General features: G+C 44.1%; 1 protein-coding gene across 1 annotated transcript in view; it reads left to right on the forward strand.

The window, feature by feature from the left end:
* The window catches only part of FER1L6 (fer-1 like family member 6), a 285,773-nt gene that overhangs the window by 322 nt on the left and 272,617 nt on the right, over positions 1-12,834 (forward strand). The gene's annotated exons all lie outside the window — the stretch shown is intronic.

Genomic DNA, 12,834 nt, shown 5'->3' on the forward strand with positions numbered 1-12,834 from the left:
TAATCTCCTTAATCAATTGCAATGTGTTATTTTTGCCTACCTGCATTGTTTCCCTATAATCGCTGTATTCCCGAGTGATGATGTAGACACGCGCAGGCGCCGTATCGTCGTTAAATCCGGCAAGCTGAGACCCGGCCGGATACATTCTCTGTTTATGTCGGGGCTGCGTCATTTCCTGTTGTTGACGTCAGTCCCGACATCCCGCGATGGTTAGGCAGCAATATTCACCCCAAGAGGATCATGGTTACCATGTGACTCCAGCGTCACAGGGCTAAAGGAGACAGACGGCGCCATTATCAAAAAAGGAGAACTAAAGAGAAGTGCCAGATAAACGTATGCATCTGGGCTGCATACAAGATGGTTTGATTAGTTAACTTACTGCGCACGCGCGGGATTACACAGCGCAGAAGAAACTGTGGGCGGAAGTAGAAAGGGAACTAAACAAGGAAGACCACGACTAACATGGCGCGGATATAATAGCAGAAATTATTTTACACGATCATCTGTAAAACAGTGAGTAAACACATGTAGTTCAAACCATAGCGCTCGATTGTTTTAGAACTGTTTGATATTCAAATCCATATGCATGGTTAAATTAGGATTGGAGGGTATACAACCGCTTTAAGGAAATCCCAGACCTTTGTGTTTGCTTTCCTGCGCCACATTTGACAGCTGTAGTTGTCTGTATGAAAACTGCTCTTCTCTACGATGAATGGAGTTCCCATAGAAGAGATATCATATGTCACCACAGGCCCACAGATCAGCGTACTGAAGATGCACAAAAATGTATTTTGGTTCTGCTGGCATGAGATGCACGCTATGGTGACCTCTGTCCATCATAGAGATAAATAATGATCGACAAAAAGCTGGTGATGGATGCAGGGCCGGTGCTACCACTAGGCAAACTAGGCAGCCGCCTAGGGCGTACTGCTCCCTAGGGTGCCCGGCCACTGATGTTTCTGCTCTCTTCTCTCTGCAGCAAGCAACTAAGTCTCATCAGCAGCAGGCAGTCGCCAATCCATTCGCACATAGTGTTAGAGGCGCATGGGTGGGGAAGGACTGTGTCTGTTGCCCACTCCCAAATGAATAGAAGCAAGCAAACATTCATTAATGAACGCTAGTAAAGCTGCATTTGATGGGCGCTGGTGAGGCTTCATTGATGGGTGCTGGTGAGGCTGCATTTGATGGGCACTTTATTAAAAAGGTGGGGTATACAGAACAGGGCAAAGGGAGTGGAGTCAATAGGGGGGGCGGCAAAATTTGGTTTCGCCTAGGGTGTAAAAAAAACTTGCACCAGCCCTGGATGGATGCCATTGGTACAGGGGTAAGGTTCTCCGATCTTCATGGCTGAGTTTGGACATTTGAGTTGAGGCAGACAATAATTGATATATAGTGCTTACCCCGGTTTCTTGAAGTTTTGGATTGGATGGACAGCTTTGTATTGCTATATATGTCTCCACTGGGGAGATTTATTTTCACTATTGGTCCCAGTGGCCATTGTCTCTGGTATAAAAAGTGATGGAAAATCCAAAAATTTTGGAGTTGTCACCAAACCAAGAGGTGAGGGAACATCTTCCAATGGGCAGAACCTGTTATGGTTACAATTGTCTAAAAAGGGACATCTCTTCCTTCAGAAAATATCTCCTTTTACTTCATGATCTGTCTCTAGGACAGGAAGAAACGAGAAATCTCTCCGATAAGACACAAACTGAAATAGACACTCTACATTATCCAGAAGGAAAAAATCATTATTAGTTTCACATAAACTTTAAAATAAATGCATATCTGGCATAGATACGCATCAACTACTTCGAAAAAAATGTAATTCCATCCAGTCAAATTTTTATTGAGATTTATTGAGAGTTAAGTTTTAGGCCGGAATCACACTAGTGCGTTGCTTTTTTGAGCTGCGTTGTCGTTGCAGATTTCTCTAGAGGGTGTTCTGCAGATCAACTGCGGTTTAGCTGCAGATCAGGTGCGAATTTGGAGACCTGGGAGAACTTCCGGGTGAGAGGAGAGTGGGGGAGAATTGTATTGAGCTGAATGAGAGAAACTCCTGCAGAGAACTGAACACATGTGCGAATTAGATGCGTACCCATAGAAGATAATGGGACTGAATTCGCACCTGAGCACCGCAAGACATAAAAACCGCATGCGGTTTGGAGGCAATACGCAGTGCGGATGCATCGCACATATGTGAACCAGCCTCATTGAAAACAATGTATTTTGAAATGTCCTGCGAATTAGATGCGGTTTAAACCGCACTCAATTCGCATAGGTGTGAACCTGGCCTCAGTTTTGATCAACCTTTTTTTTAGGGCTGTTACTGATTCAAATTTTTGTGTTCGATTAATCGATTTTTTTTTAATCGATTAATCGACTAATTTCGATAAATTATAACGCACATAGAGATCCAACTACTTTTAGCTGATCTCCTTGCAGGCTGATTCCCAGTGCAGCTACCAACCACTGGAAAAATGGATAGCAGGATACAAAAAACACACAAAGGCAGCGCTCGATGGGAATAGCATTAAAACTTTTATAGTCTTCAAGTCGGTAACAAAATAAATATTGCACTGGAGACAAAATCGATGTAGCTACATAAACTGTAAAAATGGTGCGAGTAATACCAAACGGTAGCAAATGCAGTCATAAAAACATGTAGCCAAGTATGATACTGGTATAAAAATGTGTATAACGATACCACTGCTGAATCCAGATGAGGAGAGGGTTAACATCAGTCTGTCGGCATGTAGATGTCCCGTGAAGGGAACTATCACAACTCCCAGTGGATGGCTGTAGAATCCCAGGTTAATAGAGGGAAGTGTAACAGCCCTTGCGTGTGGCAGATAGTAAGGTCCCGCCGGCATGCAGATATGAAGGCACAGCAAAGGAGCCCTTCAGATGGACACGGCAAGCCCCGCCGGTGTCCGTGATGTCACCGGATCTCCGACAGAACTCCCTGAAGGCCCGGAAGCCGGAGGAGAGGTGAGTACCAATCAAAAGAATTTTGATCGAACAAAAACATTTTGATCGATCAAAAAAATTAAAGATTAATCGAGGAATTAATAGTTAATTTCCCCAGCCCTACTTTTTTTATTCGTTCAGTTTTCCCATTATTATGACGCGTACACACGATCGGACATTCCGACAACAAAACCGTGGATTTTTTCCAACGAATGTTGGCTCAAACTTGTCTTTCATACACACGGTCACACAAATGTTGTCGAAAATTCTGAATGTCAAGAACGCAGTGACGTACAACACTACGACGTGCCGAGAAAAATTAATTTGATTCTGAGCATGGGTCAAATTGATTCAGAGCATGCGTAGGATTTTTGTGCGTCGGAATTGGCTACAGATGATCAGAATTTCCGACAAGAACTTTTGTTGTCGGAAAAATTGAGAAGCAGCTCTCAAACATTTGTTGTCAGAAATTCCGACAGCAAATGGCCGATGGAGCGTACACACGGTCGGAATATCCGACCAAAAGCTCACATGAAACATTTGTTGTCGGAAATTCCGACAGCAAATGGCCGATGGAGCGTACACACGGTCGGAATATCCGACCAAAAGCTCACATCAAACATTTGTTGTCGGAATTTCCGATCGTGTGTACGCGGCATTAGTGTGGTCAAATTTGGCCATAGTGATGCGAACATTCAAAGGAGCAGGATGAAAATGAACACATTTTTAACAGTGAATGTGGTTTTCATTTGGGAAATTACATTCATTCCAAAATCAAATGTTAAAAGCAAATTCAATTTAGAAGTATTTTCAAACGACATTCGTCAATATATTTGTACAAACCTTCATTTGAAAATCTATTTCAGGAACTTTAAAGGGGTTGTAAAGGTTCATCTTTTATTTTCTAAATAGGTTCCTTTAAGCTAGTGCATTGTTGGTTCACTTACCTTTTCCTTCAATTTCCCTTCTAAATGTTTTTTTTTCTTTGTCTGAATTTCTCACTTCCTGTTCCTCCTCAGTAAGCTTTCCACCATCATCCGAGCGGTGGATAGTCAGCCAGAACAGCTTACTGAGGAGAAACAGGAAGTGAGACATTCAGACAAAGAAAACAACGAAAAAAAAAAACATTTAGAAGGGAAATGGAAGGAAAAGGTAAGTGAACCAACAATGCACTAGCTTAAAGGAACCTATTTAGAAAATAAAAAACAAACCTTTACAACCCCTTTAAGTGATTGTAAAGGCTTTTTTTTTTTTTTTTAACCACTTGAGCCCCGGAAGCTTTTACCCACTTCCTGAATAGGGCACTTTTTTACAATTTGGCACTGCATCACTTTAACTGAGAATTGCGCGGTCGTGCAACTCTGTAACCAAACACAATTCATGTCCTTTTTTCCCACAAATAGAGCTTTATTTTTGTGGTGTTTAATCACCTCTGCGTTTTTTTTTTCGCGCTATATACAAAAAAAGACCAACAATTTTGAAAAACACATTTCTTCAATTAAGGCCGACATGTATTCTTCTACATATTTTTGGTAAAAAAAAAAAAAATTGCAATAAGTGTATATTGATGGTTTGCACAAAAGTTATAGCGTCTACAAAATAGGGGATAGATTTATGGCATTTTTATTATAATTTTGTTTTTTATTAGTAATGTCTGTGCGACATTGTGACGGACAGATTGGACACTTTTGACACTATTTTGGGATTATCAAATCAAATGCCTTGTTTACAGGAGAGGCATTTCCCTGTTCTGCCTCTCCTCGCCGTGATCGCGGGCCGCCGATGGACATCGAGTCTACGCCCCGCTATCCTGCTTTTGCGGATTGACGTACAAGTATGTCAGTTTGTATGTCAGGAGTGCCATTCTGCCAACGTATATTGGCCTGAGCCGGTCAGCCTCAGCCAGCAGCATGCTACAGGGAGCACCCAAGCCGAGTCAGAGCTCCGTGTATCCATTCAGACATGGAGCCCTGGGCCCGCTCCCTCTCTCCCTTGATTGGCTGACTTTGATTGACAGCTGCGGGAACCAATGGCACCACTGCTCTCAGTCTCAGTCAGTCAGGAGGAGTGTCCTGGATGGCGGAGGGGACATCGCTGGAGAGAGAAGGGGCTCAGGTAGATAATTAGGGGGCGCTGGGGTGGCTGCTACACACAGAAGTTTTTTTTATCTTAACCACTTCAGCCCCGGACCATATTGCTGGTCAATGAACGGGCCACTTTCTGCGATTCGGCACTGCGTCGATTTAACTGACAATTGCGTGATCATGCGACGTGGCTCCAAAACAAAATTGGCGTTCTTTTTTCCCCACAAATAGAGCTTTTTTTTGGTGGTATTTGATCACCTCTGCGGTTTTTAGTTTTTGCGCTATAAACAAAAACAGAGCGACAATTTTTAAAAAAATGAATATTTTTTACTTTTTGCTATAATAAATATCCCCCAAAAATATATAAAAAAAAATATTTTATTCCTCAGTTTAGGTTTAGGTATTCTACATATTTTTTGTTAAAAAAAATCGCTATTATCGTTTATTGATTGGTTTGTGCAAAAGTTATAGCGTTTACAAAATAGGGGATAGTTTTATGGCATTTTTATTAATATTTTATTTTTTTACTAGTAATGGCGGCGATCAGCGATTTTTATCGGTACTGCGACATTATGGCGGACACTTCGGACACTTTTGACACATTTTTGGGACCATTGTCATTTTTATAGTGATCAGTGCTATAAAAATGCATTGATTACTATAAAAATGCCACTGGCAGTGAAGGGGTTAACACTAGGGGGCAAGGAAGGGGTTAATCATGTTTCCTGGGTGTGTTCTAACTGAAGGGGGGGTGGGACTGACATGGGGAAATGACAAATCGCTGTTTATACATTGTATGAACAGACGATAGTTAATTTCCCCCCCTGACAGGACCGGGAGCTGTATGTTCACACACACAGCTCCCAGTTCTTGCTCTGTAACGAGCGATCGCGGGTGCCCGGCGGCGATCGCACCCGCCGGGCACGCGCGTCAGGATCAGGGGCGAGCGGGGGGCGCGCGACCCTAGTGGCTGATTCGCGAGGTGACGTAGATCTACGTGACCTCGCGCAGGGGAGCCGACCTGCCGCCGTATAACTGCGGTGGCTGGTCGGCAAGTAGTTAACGCATAGAATGCATTAAGATAAAAAACCTTCTGCCTTACAACGCCTTTAATATATACAGTACAGTTCGGTGGAAAGAATGGAAAGGGGAGACATGACTGAAATCTTTAAATACATGAAGGGGGTGAATAAGTATTTTAAAGCTAGCGCCCAGAAGCGATTCAGTTCGCATGCGCCGCGCTTTATAAGTTTTTCATTCATTCATTCATTCAAAGCGGGGGTTCACCCAAAAATCAACTTTCACTAGATCCAGCATACTGCTGACATCTGCAGTATGCTGAATTTTTTTTTTTGTACTTATCATTTTAGCGGTCTTTCTTCTCTGGCACCGAGCGGCGTATCCTTCCGGGTATAGGCGTTCCTAAATCAAGCGCAGTTGATTGACGGGCTTGGATAGCGCGTCACGCCTTCCGAAAATAGCCGACGTGACTCTCGGCAATTTACGGCGCATGCGCAGTCAGCTTTACACGGCAGGCGCAGGCGCCGTGTAGCGCCGTAAGCAGCCGAGAGTCACGTCGGCTATTTCCGGATGGCGTGAAGCGCTATCCAAGCCCATCAATCAACTGCGCTTGATTTAGGAACGCCTACTCCCCGCAGGAATCCCCCGCTCGGAGCCGGAGAAGAAAGATCGCTAAAACGATATGTACCAAAAAATAATAAAATCCAGCATACTACAGATGTCAGCAGTATGCTGGATCTAGTGACAGAAAGTTGATTTTTGGGTGAACCTCCGGAGGCTTTAATATGAAGCTGGGATCAAGAACACAAGGAAAGTTCCAAGCCAATCTTAAAAAATATGCTTATACGGAAATAGTGGTTGATGCTTGAAATAGACTTGTGAGCCAGTTAGCAGTAAGTGAATTCAAACATGCTTGGGAGAAACATACGTTTTAAAAAAAAAACAAATTAAATAAATAGAAAAAAGTTGGGCAGACTCGATGGTCCACTTGGGTTTTTTCTGCCGTCGCTCTTCTGTGTTTCTGGTGTATGGTCAGCTTGAATTTTTGATTTTTAGTTGAGTCATCCTTCTCATGCAGCACAGTCAACTTTTGACCACTTCTATTTCTACTGCAGTTTGAGTCCATATGGTTTGGTCAAAGACTACCCAGCCTGTGATTGGACAGTGAAGAGGCAGCAACATATCGATGATGTCACTCCATTACTTCCTATCATTTAGCTCCATAACAGAGCGAGCCTGATGGGGTTTAGCCGGTTAACGCCCGCCGCATGTATATGTACGTCCACAGAATGGCACGTACAGGCATATGGGCGTACATGTACGTCCCCGCCTTTCCGCGGGTCGGGGGTCCGATCGGGACCGTCGGGGAGCGATCCGGGACGACGGCGCGGCTATTCGTTTCTAGCCGCCCCCATCGCGATCGCTCCCCAGAGCTGAAGAAGGGGGAGAGCCGTATGTAAACATGGCTTCCCCGTGCTTCACTGTGGCGGCTGCATCGATCGTGTCATCCCTTTTATAGGGAGACACGATCGATGACGTCAGACCTACAGCCACACCCCCCTACAGTTGTAAACACACACTAGGTGAAACGAAACTCCTTCAGCGCCCCTTGTGGTTAACTCCCAAACTGCAACTGTCATTTTCACAATAAACAATGCAATTTAAATGCATTTTTTGCTGTGAAAATGACAATGGTCCCAAAAATGTGTCAAAATTGTCCGAAGTGTCCGCCATAATGTCGCAGTCACGAAAAAAATCGCCATTAAAAAATAATAATAATAAAAATGCAATAAAACTATCCCCTATTTTGTAAACGCTATAAATTTTGCGCAAACCAATCGATAGACGCTTATTGCGATTTTGTTTACCAAAAATAGGTAGAAGAATACGTATCGGCCTAAACTGAGGAAAAAAATAATTATATGTTTTTGGGGGATATTTATTATAGCAAAAAGTAAAAAATATTGAATTTTTTTCAAAATTGTCGCTCTATTTTGTTTATAGCGCAAAAAATAAAAACCGCAGAGGTGATCAAATACCACCAAAAGAAAGCTCTATTTGTGGGGAAAAAAGGACGCCAATTTTGTTTGGGAGCCACGTCGCACAACCACGCAATTGTCTGTTAAAGCGACGCAGTGCCGAATCGCAAAACCTGGCCTGGGCATTTAGCTGCCTAAAGGTCCGGGGCTTTAGTGGTTAAGCTTACCCATTCTCAGGGAAAGTCCAATTTAAAGTCATTTTTATTTGAGTTTCATGGTTTTTCTTTCTTGCTTCCTCTTTCATATTTTCATTATTGTATGAAATATATCTGTTTGTAGATTAGCCACTAGAACAAGCAAACACTCAATTTGCAATCACTGTGCCTCCCTTGTTAAGAACTGATATGAGATAAGATATCAGCCACGTAGGTGGAACATTGTTTTTTGGTGGAGGTGGTGCAAGGTTTATTGAAGGGTTTATCAACAAAAATATACAAAGTCAATGAGCAAACATAGGAGTATACAGATCTGAATTGGTAGCATGGATAGAGTAAGGAGGGTATATAGATTATGGATAACTATTAAACTATAGGCATTGGAATTTCCGAATACGAATTTATCTTAAGTTACAAATTACCGTATTTATCGGCGTATAGCACGCACCCCTAATGTGGACCCGCAATTCCTGTAAAAAAAAACATTTTAGTACTTACAGTTTTGGTGTCTTGCGCGGCGTCCATCGGCGGCCTCGTCGGGTCCGGCGTCTGTCTGCGGCTTCGGTGGTGTCCTCCCGGCTTCTCCCGCGCTGTCTCCCCGTCGAATCGCCGCTTCCCGCACTCAGTTTGAACGCCTCCGCTGACGTATACCGAGTGCAGTACACTCGGCTACATTCGGCCAGGCTCGGCTTCGCTCGTGCTCACGCTCTGTGACGTTTATGCGTGAGCACGAGCGAAGCCGAGCCTGGCCGAATGTAGCCGAGTGTACTGCACTCGGTATACGTCGGCGCAGGCATTCAAACACAGCGCGGGAAGCGGGTATCGGCGTACATCGCACACCTACGATTTTCCCCTTATTTTAAGGGGAAAAAAGTGCGCGGTATACACCGATAAATATGGTATCCGAAATAACGAATGCCGCATCTAAACAAATGGAACAGAGTGAATGAATAAATAATAATTATACATTTTAAAATTATTTTTGTTAATTATTATTAATTTGTTACGTTCCATTCATTTAGATGTGGCATTCGTTATTTCGGATAATTTGTAACTTCGGATAATTTGTATTCGTTACATTCACTAACAGACAAATTCTAAAGGAAATTCTAATACCTATAATTTAAAGGGTTAGTAAAGGAATTTTTTTTTTCCTTTAAAATAACAAACATGTTATACTTACCTCCACTGTGCAGTTCGTTTTGCACAGAGTGTCCCTGATCCACGTCTTCTGGGGTCCCTCGGCGGCTGTCTCTGGTCCTCCCCGCAAGTACTGACCACAGTCATGCGAGAGAGCTCGCATGGTGGTGAGTAATTGCGGGCGCGCTCCCATAGCCATAGCCGCTCACTGTATCACTCGGCCCCGCCCCTCGGCGCGCTGCGTCACTGGATGTGATTGACAGCAGCGCCAGCCAATGGCTGCGCTGCTCTCAATCCATCCACTCTAGCCAATCAGCGGCCAGGCTGAGAGGCATAGAGGATCTCGGGACCGCGCGCAGGACTTTCGAGGGGTCAGGTAAGTAAAACGGGAGCTCGGGGGGGGGGGGCGGCATCATCAGATGTTTTTTCACCTTAATGCATTAAGGTGAAAAACATTTTTTCTTTACAACTCCTTTAATACCGTATTTGCCGGCGTATAAGACAACCTTTTACACTTAAAAATATGGCTCAAGAATCGGGGGTCGTCTTAAACGCCGGATGCAGACTGCGGGCGTCTATTTTTTAAAAGCCGCGCCTCCTCCTCGTGGTGTTCCGTGATAGGCAGAACACTCAGTTTTGCCATCAGAGCCTGTGTTCAGTGTTCTGCCTATCACGGACGTCCTCTCGTCCGGGGACGAGAAGACCTACGTGAAAGGCGGAACACTGAACACAGGCTCTTCTGGGAAACTGAGAGTTCCTCCTATCACGGAACGGCACGAGGAGGAGGCGCGGCTTTTAAAAAATGGATGCCCGCAGTCTGACTCACTCTGCCAGGCATAAAGGAATGAAGATCGGCAAATTGAGGTGAGGCATTGGCACAGTGAGGCAATGGCACAGTGAGGTGAGGCAATGGCACAGTGAGGTGAGGTCAGGCAATTGCACAGTGAGGTGAGGTCAGGCAATTGCACAGTGAGGTGAGGTCAGGCAATTGCACAGTGAGGTGAGGCAATAGCACGGTGAGGTGAGGCAATGGCACTGTGAGGTGAGGCAATGGCACAGTAAGGTGAGGTAATGGCACAGTGAGGTGAGGTAATGGCACAGTGAGGTGAGGTAATGGCACAGTGAGGTGAGGTGAGGCAGTGGCACAGTGAGGTGAGGTGAGGCAATGGCACGGTGAGGTGAGGCAATGGCACAGTGAGGTGAGGCAATGGCACAGTGAGGGGGGTCATCTTATATGGCGAGTATATCCCAAAACCAACATTTTAGCTGGAAAATTAGGGGGTCGTCTTATACGCCGCCAAATACGGTAGTTATTATTTCAGATTTTTTGGGGTTTACAAATTTACGAATTTTCGAATATTCAAATATTTGAAAAAATTCGTTAAAAACTGGTTTTCGTTAATTCGGACGTCTCAGAATTAACACATTTTTCTAAATTTGTTAAAAAACTAATTCGGAGCGAAACTAATTGCACATGTCTAGTGCACACAGTGAGGCAATAGCACAGTGAGGTGAGGCAATGGCACAGTGAGGTGAGGTCAGGCAATTGCACGGTGAGGTGAGGCAATGGCACAGTGAGGTGAGTTAATGGCACAGTGAGGTGAGGTGAGGTAATGGCACAGTGAGGTGAGGTGAGGCAGTGGCACAGTGAGGTGAGGCAATGGCACAGTGAGGTGAGGCAATGGCACAGTGAGGTGAGGCAATGGCACAGTGAGGTGAGGCAATGGCACAGTGAGGTGATGCAATGGCACAGTGAGGGGGGTCGTCTTATACGACGAGTATATCCCAAAACCAACATTTAAGCTGAAAAATTAGGGTGTCGTCTTATACGCCGCCAAATGCGGTAGTTATTATTTCCAATTTTTTGGGGTTTACAAATTTACGAATTTTCGAATATTCAAATATTTGTAAAAATTCATTAAAAACGGGTTTTCGTTAATTCGGACGTCTCCGAATTAACACATTTTTCTAAATTCGTTAAAAAACGAATTTGGAGCGAAACTAATTGCACATGTCTAGTGCACACCCTAATGCTAAAGGCTGCGCACACCTATGGTTAATACTATACACTGTCACTGTACTAATGACACTGACTGGGAAGGGGTTCACATCAGGGGCGTTTAAATGCGTGCCTAATAAGTGTTCATGTGTGTAATGTGCGCTGTTTTTACAAAATATCGCTTTGTTTCTTATCGTGACCTCTGAAGAGATCGTTCCCTCTGTGCAGCGCCAAAGTGCATTGTGGGCAGGTGGTCCGCAAGTGGTTAACCACTTCAGCCCCAGAAGGATTTACCCCCTTAATGACCAGGCCATTTTTTTGCAATATGGCACTGCGTTACTTTATCAGACATTTGTGCGGTCGTGCGACACTGTACCCAAACAAAATGTATGTTTTTTCCCCCCAAAGATTGAGTTTTCTTTTGGTATTTAACCACTTCAGCCCCGGGAAGAATTTACCCCCTCCCTTACCAGAGCACTTTTTGCGATTCGGCACTGCGTCGTTTTAACTGACAATTGCGCGGTCGTGCGACGTGGCAACCAAACAAAATTGGCCTCCTTTTTTCCCCACAAATAGAGCTTTCTTTTAGTGGTATTTGATCACCTCTGCGGTTTTTATTTTTTGCGCTATAAACAAAAATAGAACAACAAATTTGAAAAAAAAAAGCAATATTGTTTCGTTTTTGCTATAATAAATATCCCCCAAAAATATATAAAAAAAAAATAATAATCTTTCTCAGTTTAGGCTGATACGTATTCTTCTACATATTTTTGGTAAAAAAAAATTCAATAAGCGATTGGTTTGGGGAAAAGTGATTGCGTCTACAAATTGGGGATCATTTTATGGCATTTTTATAATTATTTTAATTTTTTTACTAGTAATGGCAGCGATCTGCGATTTTTATCGCGTCTGCGACATTATGGCGGACACATTGGCTACTTTTGACGCTATTTTGGGACCATCAGTGCTATAAACATGCCCTGATTACTGTATTACTGTGTAAATGACACTGGCAGGGAAGGGGTTAACCACTAGGGGGCTGGGAAGGAGTTAAGTGTGTCCTAGGGAGTGATTCTAACTGTGGAGGGGCTGATCACTGCTCCTGATTACAGGGAGCAGTAGATCAGTGTCCTGTCACTAGGCAGAATAAGGAAATGCCTTGTTTACATAGGCATCTCCCCATTCTGCAGCTCAGCGACACGATCGCGGGACACCAGTGGACATCGAGTCACGGAGCTTGCGGCAGGGGCGCGCGAGCGCCACCGGAGGCGCGCACGTGCCCGAACTGGCGGCAATTTCAAAGCAACGTACAGGTACCTTGCTTTGCGCAGCCGTGCCATTCTGTCGAAATACAAGTACAGGCGGCGGTCGGCAAGCGGTTAATGTGAACATTTCAGGTTGAAAGTCTGTTTTGTGTTGTGCACTTTTGC

Source organism: Rana temporaria, chromosome 5, assembly GCF_905171775.1.
Source record: "Rana temporaria chromosome 5, aRanTem1.1, whole genome shotgun sequence".
NCBI lineage: Eukaryota > Metazoa > Chordata > Amphibia > Anura > Ranidae > Rana > Rana temporaria.